Here is a 15,978-nt window from a genome sequence, read left to right on the forward strand (position 1 = left end):
GTTTATAATAGCCTTTTTTTCTTGATTACAATTGCCACTACACCATGATTACATGTGAAATAAGCTTATAGTAGTAGAAATTATTAAGTTGAAATATGTTTAATCACGCCTCATACTGTTTTGTACGAATGGCTAGGAGTTGGTATGGAATTATTAATTGTGCAAGTTAACAGCATAATCGAGTACCAAGAGTTTATATTATAGACATGGGCAGCGATTAGGGGGGCAAAGGGGGGCAGTTGCCCCCCCCCTCATTTTTTTGAAGCAACCCATTAATGTATATACCGTAGTTTTATTTGGAAATACAGAGTTTTTGTATGCATTACTGTTTCATAGAAAAATGGTGCTATGTAATATTTGCCGTTGCATGAGTACGTATTGGTTGTCTGCCCGTGAAGTTAAGAATGCTACAGGAATTGCGTTTTAAGTGCGACGGAAAACAATCCAAAAATTCGAGCATCCCTACTTAATACAAATGAATGAAATCAACCACTAAACAAAAAAAGTTGGTCAACAATTCTGAAAACATGAGGGCTTTTTCTTCGTTCCCAGACACAATTCAAAAATGGATTTAGCAGGTTTTGCTTCTATATCCCCTTCTTATAAGGGCTCGATATATTAGTCAGCCGCTTTGAAACTAATTGAGAGAACATTTCACAAAAAAACAAAAGTATTTCACAAGTTATTCTTTCATTGCACAAAAATTGACAATTCCTAAAATGTCTTCTCTTCTTTCTAAAGTAAGGAATATTGATTAAAAAGAGCGTAATAAGAAACAACTACTTTTTCCATTGTTTTGTAATGTAATATACGAGTGAAGAGGTGTGTGTTTAGGGGTGTAAGTGTATATACAATTAAATTTAGTGAATTCAACATAATTCTAGGTTTTAGGCAGGGATGTAATGGGGCATATACGGGAGTATACGGCGTATACCCACCTAAAATTTTTATAGTCCAGCGTATATTCACCTTAAATTTACGAAAGAATGAGTGTATATTGGGTGCGTATACGCCAAGTAGTCTTGCGTATACGCTATACTTTTGAAAGCGATCAAGCGTATACCTACAAAAAAATCTAGCATTACATCACTGTATAGCAGGAGTGTGGAGTGATTCTAAGTATTGTTGTGTTTTGATGTGTTTCAAGAAAGTGAAAACTGCACCTAATGGCAACGAGCATGTTTCGGGAAGCTGCAGAAGTATTTCCTTAAATGTCGTAGCATATGCTTGTAGTATTTTCTGTCTTTCATTTTCAAAGAGTAATAACATACATTTAATAGCATGTCTGGAATTAAAAATTAAGTTGTTCAATTTCCCTCAGTTTCAGTATAACATCTACAAAACAAGACTCGTTATTCATTACTATGATTAATATTATCCTTTCTATGTATTTGGTTTCCAAATTTGTTATTAAATAACCTGATTACACAATTTTCCAGACAGAATTTTAAGATGTTCATGAGCAAGGAATCAAATCTCTTCTTACACTTTCGTTATTTAAGAGTACAAAGGTCTAGTACCTATTTGCGTTAGTCTTGTCAATTTACTTAATAAAATATGAAATACGATATATCGTATTTTAACTGAAAAAATATAGTATCCTATTAGTTATACAACCTTTCGTCAAAGTGTTAGAAACAACCAGGGAAACTAAGATTGATATACAAATATTCAGATCATGTCTTGTCCCCCCCCCACTTTTAACGTCCAATCGCCGCCACTGATTATAGAGCTCAAGTATGCACATGGTATCTGATCAATCAAACTTGGTCAATATGATTTGGTGCAAATTGAAAATTGAACAACTATGAGCAAACGATTTATAACGGATATTATCAAACAGGTCTGATCGCAGCAGTATAGAAACAAGAGAACTGGACTTCAAGTAGGGCAAAGTAAGGTATATTCGTGGTATAAGTAATTTCGTGATAGTTTTTTAAGCAATTGTAGCAAAGAAACTTATCCCAATAAGATTTCCATTTCTTGCCACAAGATCGAGCAAGGATCCAGTTTCATGTGTAGGCCGGCGCCGCTGGGCCATGTGCACAAATAGGTTTGAAGGGAAAGAAACAAGACAGAGGAAGGAGTATTGTTTACATTGTGCGGAAGATTGTGTCACGTCTGTTATTTTCATGAAATAACAACGGAAGCAAAACGAGGCACGTAAATATTGGTGTTTGATTTCATAACTGATATATTAGTTTAATTTTCTGCGGTAGTAGTGTGTCTGTGTGTCGCATTTTAAACATTTTAGACTCTTAAGAACACATGTAAAATTCTTAATGAATATTTGCATTTATGGAAAAGTTGCCAAGTAGCTTGAAATCAGTGCTTCATTTCTGCTAAGAAGGTCAAATTTTCGTAGTTATCGTGTAACAGGATAGTAGTTTAATAAATATCACGTGTAATTATCAGTCTGATTCTTGTGTAGAGGCTATCATGAAATTACCTTACTGTAACGAAATTACCTGTCCTTCATGACAATAAAAATACCTCATCCACAGTATTCACATATTAAATTAACTGCGCACGCAATTGAAAACTCCATCAACGATAAATAATTGTCTAAAGTTTGGATACGGCTATAGCCCTACAGTAAAGTAAATCAGGAGTCTCGCATACGAGATTGTTTAATCAGCAAAAAGAAAAAATCACTAACACTGAAAGTGAATGTGCAATGGTGGTGGGGTGAGTTCAAGAAAAGATACGGACTAAATCTGAGAGTTCCGTTCAAAAGACGAAAGCAGAGAGATTCATAGGCAAAATATCTGAACGAACTTAGTCCTACTACTACTGACAAGTTGGTCGACTGAGAAAGCTCTCGGTCTCTTACCTCCTAACGTGCAAAATAGTAACTCTGCTGATCAACCTTACAGTTCACGATTTTCCTATAACAATAAACCTACGCCTATCCGTTAGAAACAGGCAATTCGTGATAATGATTGGGAATGTGATGTGTATGGTGAAATCTATGAAGACAATGCGCATGATAATTCAGGGGATAAATGGATTTAATGTTCTTTCTGTTTAGTGCCATACAATGTGCGTTGTCAAAAGCAGGACGACAGGTCGGGTGTGTTCATGTGTTCATGTGTGATTCTTGCGCCAGAACTCCAAGTTCTGATAAGGACTGACTGTTACACGAACTTCGTTTTTTGTTTGTGATTGATCTAATCTGTGTGCTTGTTTCTATGTGTGATTTTGCTATTAAGAATTGATGAGGTATATTTACATACCCACATCATAGTGGATAAGCCCTAGGTAGTCCTGTCAATTAGAGTTAGCGTATTTTGTGTATAAAACGCTTTATAACTGGAAGGTGCTTCTTTCTTGCTGATATTTCATTCCTATATTCAATCAGCATTATTATATTGTACTAATTACAGTGTTACCACGAATATACCTACCCACTATCACGAACTTTCCTTACCTCTCACGAAATTACCTATGCATGTATTCATTTTATAAACTAACTTGATACACACTACAGATTGTATGCAGAATAAACAATACAACAGAAAAGTATAAAGCAATGTACGCCCTATCTATATGCAGCCTTACTTTTTGCTTAGATTTTAACTTTTAGTAGAAATATCGACTTTATAGTGATTTATCACGAATAGCCTATACCTTACTTTACCCTACAACACATTCTATACAATACGAGAATCCGCACAAATAATGTATTATTTATACAATGAAACCATGAGATTTATTCATAAAATCACACAATTATTAGAATACTGTACTTATGTTTCGTTAGTTTGTTACCGTTATTGGAATTTGTTATTCGTACTTGGTTGCCAACAACATACAGTATCTCCGAAATATTATACAGAATATTTAAAATTTTTAAGGAGGTAATTTGGTCTTGCCCTTAAGGATTATAAGATATTAAAACAATCTGTGATACTCATGTTTGGAAGTCTGATGGAGGGTCCTAATCCCCATCACTCCTCCTGACAAGGCTGATGTATATATTAATATTAGGGCCTACCAATATACACATATGTATACATATACACACACACATTAATATACATATATAATAATATATATTAATGTATATTGTCTGCTTGTGTATTTTGAGTCCATGTCAATATCAATATACTTTTTAAAAATGCCATTGATTAAAATTCCAATAATTTTATATTGGCATTAATGGAAAAATAATTACATATTAACTATCATTTCATTAGTATAATAATTAAAGGTTTCTAGCACAACAGCTATCCCTTTTCACTGTCGTAGAGGATACAAAGGTAAATAGTGTCAAAATAGTGTCATAAAATATCAATCATAGGAGCGAAAGAAGATATAGATACTGCCTAGGATTTTCACTCATTACGCCTATCCAACAGTGATAAACACATATTTTTGTAACAGAATATCCCTCTTGTTGCTGATGGTTAGTGACGGGTAGTTCCGGAACCATTCGTTCCGAAAGAACGAATCCTTCAGTGGAATGAAAAAAAATCGAATTTTTGAAAAGAAACGGATTCACTGGCGAAATCAAATAACGGATTTGCTAAGTGGAAGGGAAAAGATGGATTCCCTCAGTCGAATTGACCGATTAAGACAGTGGATTCGGTTTATGACAACAAAGGATGAAACTAAAGAACAGAAATGTGGACGTAGTTGATGGATGGAGTAGCACGAACGCAATACTTCAAAACAGACAGATAGTACATGACAGAAGAAAAGAATGAACCAGTGGCGTCGCCTCATGCAGTTCACAAGAGCACATGAACACCAGATATTGTGCACTGTTTGTTGCTCCTTAAGATATTTAATAACAGTTAGACTATTATTATATTATCGTTTTGTTTCTTTTTTTTTTATTTCTTTAAGTTTAAAATAGATTCTTCGCTTACTTTGCCCCTTGCGTATATACATTCCATCATCACACCACGCACATAGCAGGGCTGCGACCGTGATAGGTTACTCTTGTGTAAGTACAGAAGGTAAGTGCAGGCAGCGGAGCGGAGGAACTAGAGTGTCCTGATGTTCAAAATAAGATTTGAACAATTGGTGTTGACAGCTATTGTTGAGTAATTTCCAGTAATATGTTGATTTAAACAGAATTAAAGAGTGAACTTCCGCAATTGAAAATAGAATAATATAGTAGTATACAGGTATATCTCATTCATTTATTTACATTTCTTTTTATCTCAGTTTCTTTTAATGAAAATAAACTAATAGAACAAACATAATTTCCGAGATTGTACCGAGGAGAATGGGAGGTTTAAAATCCTCTTAAGTTAACGTAGAACAAAATTAAATTTTAATTTATTTTCAAGACTTTTTGGAACTGATTTTGTTTTATTTCAACTTTCATCTTTAACACATGCGAAATAGAAAAAGATTAGTATTGTTATTTGTAGTAACGTACGTTCAGCTATAACACTTCTGAAAAACCGTGGCACTGTTTTCTTTGGGAAGGGGGGGGGGGAGTAACTTACTAGGGAGATTGTACTCTCGGAATTTAAGTTCGGAAATTGTACTTTATGCGCAGAGACATTATTCTCTTAGTGTATTTCAGTGGCAAAAGTGATTACGAGTTGTGTGATGATATACTGAGTGACTTATAAATATATTTGATAGTACTTATTATTTCCTTTTTCAGCTATTTAGTATTTAGTTTCCATCAGCTATGTATTGCTAGAATTTTTGTTAGATATACATTCGACCATTTTCAAAATTATAGCTTATATCCATCCTTATACCTCCATTACATCTCTCAATTAAAGTAAATAGGCTTATATGCTGAACTACAATATAAAGATATTAGGTGGGTATATGCCATATACTTCCGTATACCCTCCTCGGTAGGTTTGTAATGTTAGGTTTTCCTAAAATACTTTCTCAATACTAGTAAATCTAAGGCCTGTTGGATACGGAAACATTTTTTCGGAACATTTCTTGTAAGAAAAATCTTATCATTGTCCTATTTTGTAGAGGATTCTGCTAAATGATTGCAAACTACTGTATTTCTTTTAGTGTACTGATGGATTGTGAAAGTTTAGAAAGAAGTTAGAACATAATCGACCAAAGTTAACTATCTTCTGGAGGTGAAAACTAAACTGTCAAAATTTCAAAGTTGATTTAAACCAATAAATGGCTGACAGATTATGAAATGAAAATATTATTGTTGCGTCTTATATGAAGAGAATTAGCAGTGAACCTGAATTGTGTAGTATATTTGGGACATCTGATTGAAAAAATAAAGAATTATGTACTAAACATATTAAAATTATGCTGAATTTAACTGGTGTGAGTACCAGGGGAGCACCCACACGGAGAATCTACCAGGTTCTGATACCTTCCCCAAAACTTCTTAACTCGACATATGTTTGTACACTTTCACAATAAAACTATAATTGTTTAGTGGAGAAATGACTCTTGAAGCCTAAAGATTTTATGTTAAGTTCATCTGTACTCTTCCTTTTCTTTGAAAAAACTTCTAACTCTATATTTTTTCTGAGAATATAGTTGACAGAACTTAACGATTACTTATCATTTCTCGGATGTAGAATTATATCGGATCAATAGTACATACTCGTAGATGTAGTGTCTTATAGCATTGGAATTTCCTCTCAAACTTTGGATTCATCCAACAAAATTTTCTGGGTGCGCGCCTGCTAAAGTACGCCAAATAATCTTTCACAATTCGTTGGCATTATCTTTTCTAATAAGGCTCATAATAATCTTGTAGAAAAAGGTCACATTCAGTCATTTTTGATTGATTGCATCATATTTTAGGGTGTTTGAATATGCTGTACATCTTCATTAGGAGTCCGAAAATTCGAGTAGCTCTTTCTTTTCCCCGTGGTTTGGTTGACTTCATGAAGTGTCCTGTTCTTCTCATTTATATAGTGACTAGTGTATGTCTTTGGCGAATAAGACCCGGGTTCAATTCCAGGTCGGAAAGCATAAAACACATTACAGTAATCTCCTTTTTAAACTATAAATCTCGCCTTCTAAAGTCTAACCTCTAACAGAGGACGTATATACAAAATAAACAGCTATGAAGTGTCTTGAGACAGCAATGCGAGAGTACATGGACAAAGCGTTCGTAATTAAAGGCGCATCTGCAACTGTCATATAATTTGATGCATTGCATGTTGCGTATATACTGCTAACAGTTCACAAAACAGGATAAATGGCAATTCAAAGATAGGAGATAGCAAACGTTTAGATTTATTTTATTTTATTTTAAATTTAGTGTCCCGTTCAGCAGCGAGACAATTTGAGACGTGAACCTACAGTTTAATGTGGGATCCGAACCACACGAGCTCCCTCCGGGAATCGAACTCGGGTCTACCACGCCAAAAGTGCGTACGCTAACAGCGGACGTTGGAATCTAATGCAGATGCCATTAGTATATCGTCGTAAAATTGATGGTGAGTCCGTAATAAGAGAATGGCACACAACAACATTCATGAAAATCATAGTAAATAATCCGACGTCGACTTCAGAAACTGAAAGTTGTTTTACTATATTAAAAATATTAAAAAAAAAAAAAAAAAAAAAAAACATTTAAAGGAATGCTGTAGCCCAAAATAGTTCCATTGCATTCGCTATAAAATCAATAGAGAAAAAATGTAAAAAGTTAACTTCAGAAGAGTTAGTAGAAGTGATTTCATATTCAAATGGAATGGAGAATTTGTTTATGAATGGGTATGAATATACGTATATAGGATCGGATCCAGGATTTTCTGAGAGGGGGGTGCACCAATAAGTACCAGTACATTTAAATTCAATTTGAATTTAAAAAAAAAAAATGCCTGTAGGCATCTGTGGTATGAATGAGAAAAATCACCCTGGAAATGCTGAGTGTCTGCTCTCGGTGAATCCTTTTCTTTCAACTTTTAGCCTATAAAATTAACTTACTACTGATCTTGCAAAACTTTTCTTTGTTTTAAGTCCAAGCGGAAACATGGCAACAGAAAAAATTCTGATAGTGTTCCTATTTTCACTGCTTTAGGTAGTGTATATTTACAAGGGGGAAGGGTGCAAGTGCATCTTTGCACCTCCTAAATCCGGCCCTATATACCGTTTTGCTTACTCAGAATACTGAAAGAATTGTAGAAGTAGAATTTTCTAATGGCTGTGAACTTACCAAAAAATTATATCACGAGACGTTGCTGGAACGAACCTACTGCGTAGGTCTAAAAACAACCAAGGTTTTCTTTGTGATTTAACTGTCCCTTCTTTGCAATCTATATATATAAAAGAGAACGCACAAAATCCTTTGTCCGCTCATCACGCTAATACGGCTGAACCGATTTCTTTCATTTTTGGGGGGTTGTTAGGATTTGGACCCTAGATGGTTTTTATCATATCACTTTAATTTTCAATTACCAGTGTCTTGAGATAATTGACCAATCAGGTGTCAATACGTAAAAAAAATCCTTTGTCCGCTCATCACGCTAATACGGCTGAACCGATTTCTTTCATTTTGGGGGGGTTGTTAGGATGTGGACCCTAGATGGTTTTTATCATATCACTTTAATTTTCAATTACCAGTGTCTTGAGATAATTGACCATTCAGGTGTCCATACGTACAAATCCTTTGTTATTAGTTCATCATAGGTATAAAAATAAACGTATTTATATGCAACCCGCATGACCCTGTGACTCGGCGGGTTAACATAACTGACAGGCGCTATAAATCACTTGAAAGCGAAAAAGTAAAAATTATCTAAGTAACAAAGTTTATTGCGTTCCGGGGTGACCGCAGCGAAGCGGGGTGAACGCTGCTAGTATTCTGATATAATTCTACCAACGCAACGGAGAGACTACGAAGAGTGGTGCTTGCTAGTCTTATCAAAATGTTTCTTTTCACTCTTCCATAGGTGTTCAGGGTTACCAGGTCTACTGATTTCTTTTATTACAATACAGACAATTGTTTTTTTTTTCTTTATTTATTTAACCTACACGGTTTTCTTTAAAATGTGTTGTGGGCAACATCCTGTATGTGAGTTTCCACGGAGTACTCCCTTTTTCACCCGCACTCTCATTCCACTAATTCTTCCCTCATCATTCACTCACCTTAATGATTCGTTTTTCTTACTCTAAAGGATATAACTGTGGGACGTTAAAATGAAAAATTTCATTCATTTTTCATTTGGATGCTAATGTAAAATACGCAATCGATTGGTTGATTGGGATTTAACGTTTCTGTTCAACACAAGGGCTATTCGGTAAGATCCACTGAACAAAGCATAAAGTGGTGCTGCGAGACATTACTAGCACTTACATCCAAGGGAAGCACTCTTATCGTGATCGTATCCGGAACTATACGCACAAGTAGTACATTAGCCACTTGGCTCAGCCCTCAATTGAATTAAAGCTTGTTTTATGGCAAATAAAACAATATGTTGTTTAGAGCGTAATAATACGTATAAGAAATTAAATGAAATCTTTAAGTTTTATGTCCTACGGTTATGCTGGCCAGGCACGTAGCCAGGATTTTGTGAAGGGGGGGGGGGGGGCTTCCGTAACATAAAATACTGTGGTCATCACACCAGGGGCTCGATCATTCTAAACTATTTTACTGGTTCGTTTAGCCAGAATTTCGTAACGGGGGGGACGTGACATGAAACACTGAAAGCCCAATAATCTAAACTACTTTACTATCAGCATACGTATATTGGTTTGTTAGGACAATAAAATGAGGATATGTTGATATTTTAATAACAAACTATGAAGAAATCTCAAAATATTACAAAAACGTATTGAAAATGATTTTACAATATTTACGTTTTTCTTCTGTTCATTCAAATATAACAATTTTCCTTTCGTTGCGACCTCAACTGTTATAAAAAGTGCATATTCACTATTATAAAAAGTACGCTCATGTCCAAAATGACTGTTGCATATCTATGACTATTTTCTTGTAAGAACATAATTTGATAATGATTTTGCAGGGTGATTTTAATACTGATACATGTGTATAATCGGGAAATGTATAGACCCTGTTTGTGGTAAATTTCATAGAAAAAGAATTATAAATACGAAAATTAGAGTGAGTAAAACGAAATGTTGCTAAATGGACAAGAAAGTTTTGTTTTTGTTTTATTGTTCTTATTTACTGCTCTTTTGACAAAATTTGCCACTTATATGTCTGCCGATTATACTCATACTAACATTGTAAGAAATACCGGGCGAATTCATTATCAAATTATACTCCTACAACAACATATTTATAGACATGCGACAATAATTTTGGACATGAGTGTACAAACTCAATAATGTCTTGTAAAATATTTTACAATATCTGCGTTCCTTTCTCTGTTGAATCAAATGTTAACAGAACTTTCTTTTCACATAAACTTTTGTTTTTATTATTCCTTCAACTCAGCGTTTCCCAACCTTTTTCAACTTGCGGCACACTACGGGTTTAACTTGAATTCTCGCGGCACACTTATAGATATTATTATTATTATTATTATTTGCAAATATAAAATACCATGGTATTTTGTGTGTGTGTGTGTGTGTGTGTGTGTGTGTGTGTGTGTGTGTGTGTGTGTGTGTGATTACTGATCTTCTTCTCACAGAGATGAAAGCTCGATCTCGAGTATGCTAATTCATTATGCTTATTTTTTATTCTAATTTTAAAATAGAAAACAATTGCAATGAAATATAGGACTCAGATTTTTAAAAATACGCTTTCTTATTCGAAAACTGTATCCAACCTTTCACTAAGAACGAAGATGACTAAATAACGAACAAACAAACAAATGTCTTGTACTTTTAACTTTGCTGTTTTAATCAAAACCGGTGCATATTATTGCAATCACACAGCTTGCGATGCGTCGAAGTCAAAACACACACAGCTGTTGAACAAAGTGTTGTTCTGTCATTCACGTATGAATGAGTGTTCTACGAACGTTCACTTGACGCGTACCGTACAAGTGCTTCCATTTCTCGGTGTTAGTATGACTCTCAAATGAAGAGTAACATAGCAGCTAACCGTGGAAATGTGTACGAGCCGAAATACTGTCTGCTACACAGTAATAGATGTAGAATAATATATTACAATTACAGTAATTTTTTCCATGGTAGAAATTCATAGTAATGTGTAATACAAAAATATACATTTTTACCTATGTTTTGCAATTTGGTTGCTATAGAATTAATAACTGTTTCGATTTCCTCGCGGCACACCAGTAAGCCGCGGCACACCGGTTGGGAAACGCTGCCTTCAACTACTGTCTGTTCCAAATGACAGGTTAAAGGAGTAGTAGAAAATTGTTTTTGAAATAACATGTTTGATACTGCAAGAATGCGATGACGAAAAATTATGATCAAAAATGTACACGCTGTTACACAACCGGCATTATGCTTTCAGAAGCTTGAAATCTCCGTGACTAGTAGCAGAAATTCTAAGAATTGCGTAACTTCCGGAAATTTCAAGTTTCCTGACTCTTCCAGGATATCCCACTCACCTCGCCACCATTGCATTGCAAGTAATATAAATGTCCTCATAAGAAAGAGTAACCAAAAGCTTTTTTTTTTCTTTTAATTTTTAACGCCGATTTTTCTTTTTCTCGTTTCATTTCGTTTTATCCTTCCTTATTTTTTTTTTCATTTCTGGTCTCGAACGGGGGGGGTCCGGACCCTCCTGGCTACGTGCCTGTGCCGGCTAGGCAAAAGGGGACGGCGATGATAAGAAATGAATGAAATGGTAGAATGAAGAAAGTGGGAAGAAACGGGAGAACTTCGAGAAAACCGATACATACGGTGTTTGTCTATCACAAAGATCATTGGTGCTAGTTGGGATCGAACTAAGAAACCCATGCACCAGAGGTAAGCGCTCTACCACTGAGCCACCGCTGCCCTAACATTAAAATTCCTCTACGATGTTATTTATTATCTAGAAAATAGGCTATTACTTAAGAACATATTCTACAGTATGTTGTCGGAAAGAGGGGGCCGCAGTGACTCAGTGGTAGAGCGTTCACCTATGGTGCATGGAGTCCCTGGTTTGATCCCAGCTCGTGTCAAGTGAACTTCTGTGTTGGACAACCACCGTGTGCGTGGATTTCCTTTGGGTTCTCCCACTTCATGCATTCCACAATTTCATTCATTTCTCATCATCACCGTCTCATTTAGCCTAGCCGGCATAATCGTGGGACGTAAAACTATTTCATTTCATTTCATTTTATTTCACTGTCGGAAAGAGTGTGTAAAAGTTTACAACCAGTATTAGCGTACTATACAGGAATTCTAGACTTAAGAAGCACGAAAACCTTAGGCAAAATATAAATGGATCGTTTTATTCTCCGGAGGATCGTACATCAAGATCTCTTACGAAAGGAATTTACTTTTTTTTTTTTATTACATGTATAACATTTTACTATTTGTGTCCTGACATATCTGATGCTTGAAGCCCATGATTGGATCCAGCTCGCTCCAAGTGGGATTTTGTGGTGGACAAATACCGTGTGCATAGGTTTTCTAGAACTTCATTTCGCCATTTGTTTCATGATCATAATCATTATCTTCTTTCGCCTCGGAGCATAAAACTTCTCTAAAGTAAACAAGAAAACTGTATCCAGATATGTTTATTATTTTGCCTTGAAATTGTGCACAATAAACTAAAAGAGCATTATAACAATAAGTGAGTTAGTACCACCTCGCACCAGTGGCGTACCCCCTGGAAGTTTAAACCCCCTTGAGCAAGATATTATGGAAGAATAAATATTTACTATATTAACTTATCATATGTATAAAAAATCACGTTTGCTCTAAAGCGATATGAAATTGAGTGCATGAACCCCTCTTGATAAAATTGTGCGTACAGCACTGGCTAGAATTATACAGGAGAAAGATCATGGAGTTGAACTTATTATGTGATAATATGAAGCTTCACATGTGGGTCCATTATTGCAGACTGACTGACTGAAACGCATATATTCACTGCCGGGGTAATAAGTTTATCCTCTATTACATTCAGTGATTTCAAGATTTCGCCAGAGAGACGGGATATACAGAGGGTGACAGTAGTAAAATGAAATGAAATCTTTAACTTCCACGTTTATGCCTCCTAGGCTAAAAGAGACGATGGAGATGAGAAATGAATGAAATGGTTGAATGAAGAAATTGGGAAGAAACGGGATAACCCCTAGAAAACCCACGCACACGGTGTTTGTCCACTACAAAGCTCACTTGGCGCGAGCTGAAATCGAACCAAGAACCACATGCATCTGAGGTGAACGTTCTATCACTGAGCATTCTAAGGTGACAGTAGTATTGCAAAAATACTGTTAACCCACGTGGAGCACGATCAAAGACTTGCTCAGGGTGAAGAATATATCTCTCCTGTCCTAACCCTTGAAGGAGCTCCTTCGTGCCTAGGCGGTTAGCATACGCGCCTTTGGCGCAGGAGACCCGGATTCGATTCCCGGAGGGAGCTCATGTGTTTCGGATTCCACCTTAATCCGTAAGTACCGTCTCATATAGCCTCACTGCTGAAAGGGACGTTAAACTCAAAATCAGCTCTAGCTCTTGAAATCATCACTGATTACATTTATTTTACTGAAAGACAAACAGGGAAATCAACGCCCAAAGCACTACTACAATGAGTTGTAACAAAGTGCGGACTAGTAGTCATTGGTAGACATAAAGCATGACAGAATATAATGCCTTTTTCTTAAAAAAAAATTCTATGAAATTTTAGGAACACTGTACATGATGCGTACGATCAAGGAATCGGATTACATACGAGAAAAGCAAATTATCGTACTTTCACGCTTAAGATCGTATGTCTGGCAACACTGATACAATAAATATAACAGACAAAAGCTAAAATTCAGGCAGAAATAGAGCTTTCTGCACGTGTCTCCAAACAGTTATCCCTCCCCTCCTTCTTCTCCCTCTAAAAAAAAACAACTCTGCAATAATTTATCAGTTGATAAAAGTTGTTTGACCAGTTTGCCTTAAAGAGAACTCACACAGAATGCCATATGGGGTTTAGAAATTCTTCAATTCATCGGAACCAAAGGATTCGATCTAGAGGAATCAGAGTGGTAAACCAAGAAACTCGGAATCACAGAGAAGAGCTTCCCGGAACCAAAGGATTCGATCCGTAGGAACGAATCGTTGTTTGGAATAGGTTGAAATGAATCGATTCCAGAAAAAGAACCAAAGTGCCCATCACTACGCAGGCCGGTACCCAGCCCAAAAAATGTAGGGGGGGGCGATCCAACCATTTTATATTTCATCACCATATTATAGTTTATTTGCAAGCCTGTCGTGAAAATTTTAGGGGGCCAGCAAAAATTTAGAAGGGGCCCGGCCCCCCTAGACCCCCCTGGATAGTGCCTGTCACTACGTAGGAATGGCCACAAGTTCCGGTTCCGGCAGAACAGGGATCCGGTTTTCAGAACCGGTTCCACACCTGGATCCGAAAAGTCGGTCCAGGAACCGGATCTTCTTGAACAGGATCCATTCAGAGCCGAAAACCGGTCCCGACCATCCCTAATTTGGACATATCAGCATCAAACTCTTTTTTTTAAAGCTTGTGTATTGCAAATGTAAAACTCTTATGTACTTAGTCCAACTATTCATTTTCATGATGTTTTACTCAGTCATACGCATCAATCACATTTTGGGAATCAAAAAACAAACGGATGAAAGTGACATGTTAAGGTTATCTTAAGTCTTGAACTATCCTCGAATTATACGTTACTTTTATGAATCTTTCGAAGTTCCTTCTTTCTTTTTCCTTTTAGTTTTTCAGTGCAATAGGTATATTTCCTGTTCTGAAAGAAGCAGAATTTATTATGTGAAATTTAAACTACTAAAATACAAACGCTCTTTTTAAAGCTTGTTTCAACTACTTTTTTTTTTTTATCTGAAGCACAAGTGGGTCTGATCTAACCCAACCATATCGTTTATGCTCCAACAGTGCAGCCTGGCAGGGATAGTTTAATTTTTGAATCTTCCGTATAATGCCCCATTATACTCAAATGTAGCATATTTTGTATATATCAATTGTAGTTATGGTATATTGACATATTTTCTTTATCTTTTTGCTTATATAAATATTTTGTGTAAAAAACAAACAAACAAACAAGAAAAATCAGAAAAATACGCTTGAAAGAAGCACAGGTACAAGGTTAAGCGATATAGACAAGCCTACTCTATAATTTGTAACTTTATATCTACCAGACATCCACAAATGAATTATAGGGCTATATCAAACAAAGGAAATTTTATATATATATATATATATATATATATATATATATATATATATATATATATATATATATATTTTAAATAAATTCCAAGACTGTAGAACTGAATCTAAATTAAGAAATTAAGATAAACATGATTGTTCTATAGACGGTGGTGGCCAAATTGGATATGGCAGCCATATTGAATGAAGCTCAAGAGGGATGTTCGCTACTAAAATTTCAATAGTTACGACTTCAATTAAATTACTTCATATCTCCAAAAAAACTGAAATGAAATCTTGCAATTTTATGTCCCATATTATACACGAAGGCTAAAGGAAGTAGTAATGATGAGAAGGAATGAAATGGTGAAATAAGGAAAGTGGAAAGAAATAGAACAACCTGAAGTAAACACAAAAACACAGTGTTTGTCCACCAGAAAGTCTACTTGATGCAAGCTGCGATCGAACCGGTGATCCAGTTCACTAAAGATGAACAGTACCATTAAAATATACATATATAAAGTTATATATAACTTTATTTCTGTTATAACCATTATTTTACCTAATTTCACTTTTTTCAATTCCATTTGCTACTGAGTGCGACGGGGACAAACAACCGTTTGATAACAGTTAAAATTCCTCGTAAATGGAAAAGAACTCGTGCACCGAAGGCACATACAGTAGCCATTAGGATAGCGGGGAGAGCGCCACTGAGCTCCCATTCTCTACCGCAAAAATGTTCCAACCCCTGTCATAAATATGTTTAGTTATGAGTTGACAAGGAAATT

At 35.6% G+C, this 15,978-nt stretch overlaps 1 protein-coding gene across 6 annotated transcripts in view; it reads right to left on the reverse strand.

The window, feature by feature from the left end:
- Nucleotides 1–15,978, reverse strand: part of LOC145661197 (uncharacterized) — a 453,672-nt gene that overhangs the window by 416,782 nt on the left and 20,912 nt on the right. Inside the window, exon 1 of one of the 6 annotated variants that reach the window (XM_081726665.1) lies at nt 8,123–8,215. The exons of the other annotated variants lie outside the window; for them this stretch is intronic. The gene's annotated coding sequence lies outside the window, so the exon portion shown is untranslated. Of the gene's footprint in view, nt 1–8,122; nt 8,216–15,978 lie in introns of those variants that run through there. 6 annotated transcript variants of the gene reach the window in all.

The sequence above is a fragment of the Thermobia domestica genome, chromosome 1 (assembly GCF_964235325.1).
Source record: "Thermobia domestica chromosome 1, izTheDome1.hap1.1, whole genome shotgun sequence".
In the NCBI taxonomy this organism is placed as follows: Eukaryota; Metazoa; Arthropoda; class Insecta; order Zygentoma; family Lepismatidae; genus Thermobia; species Thermobia domestica.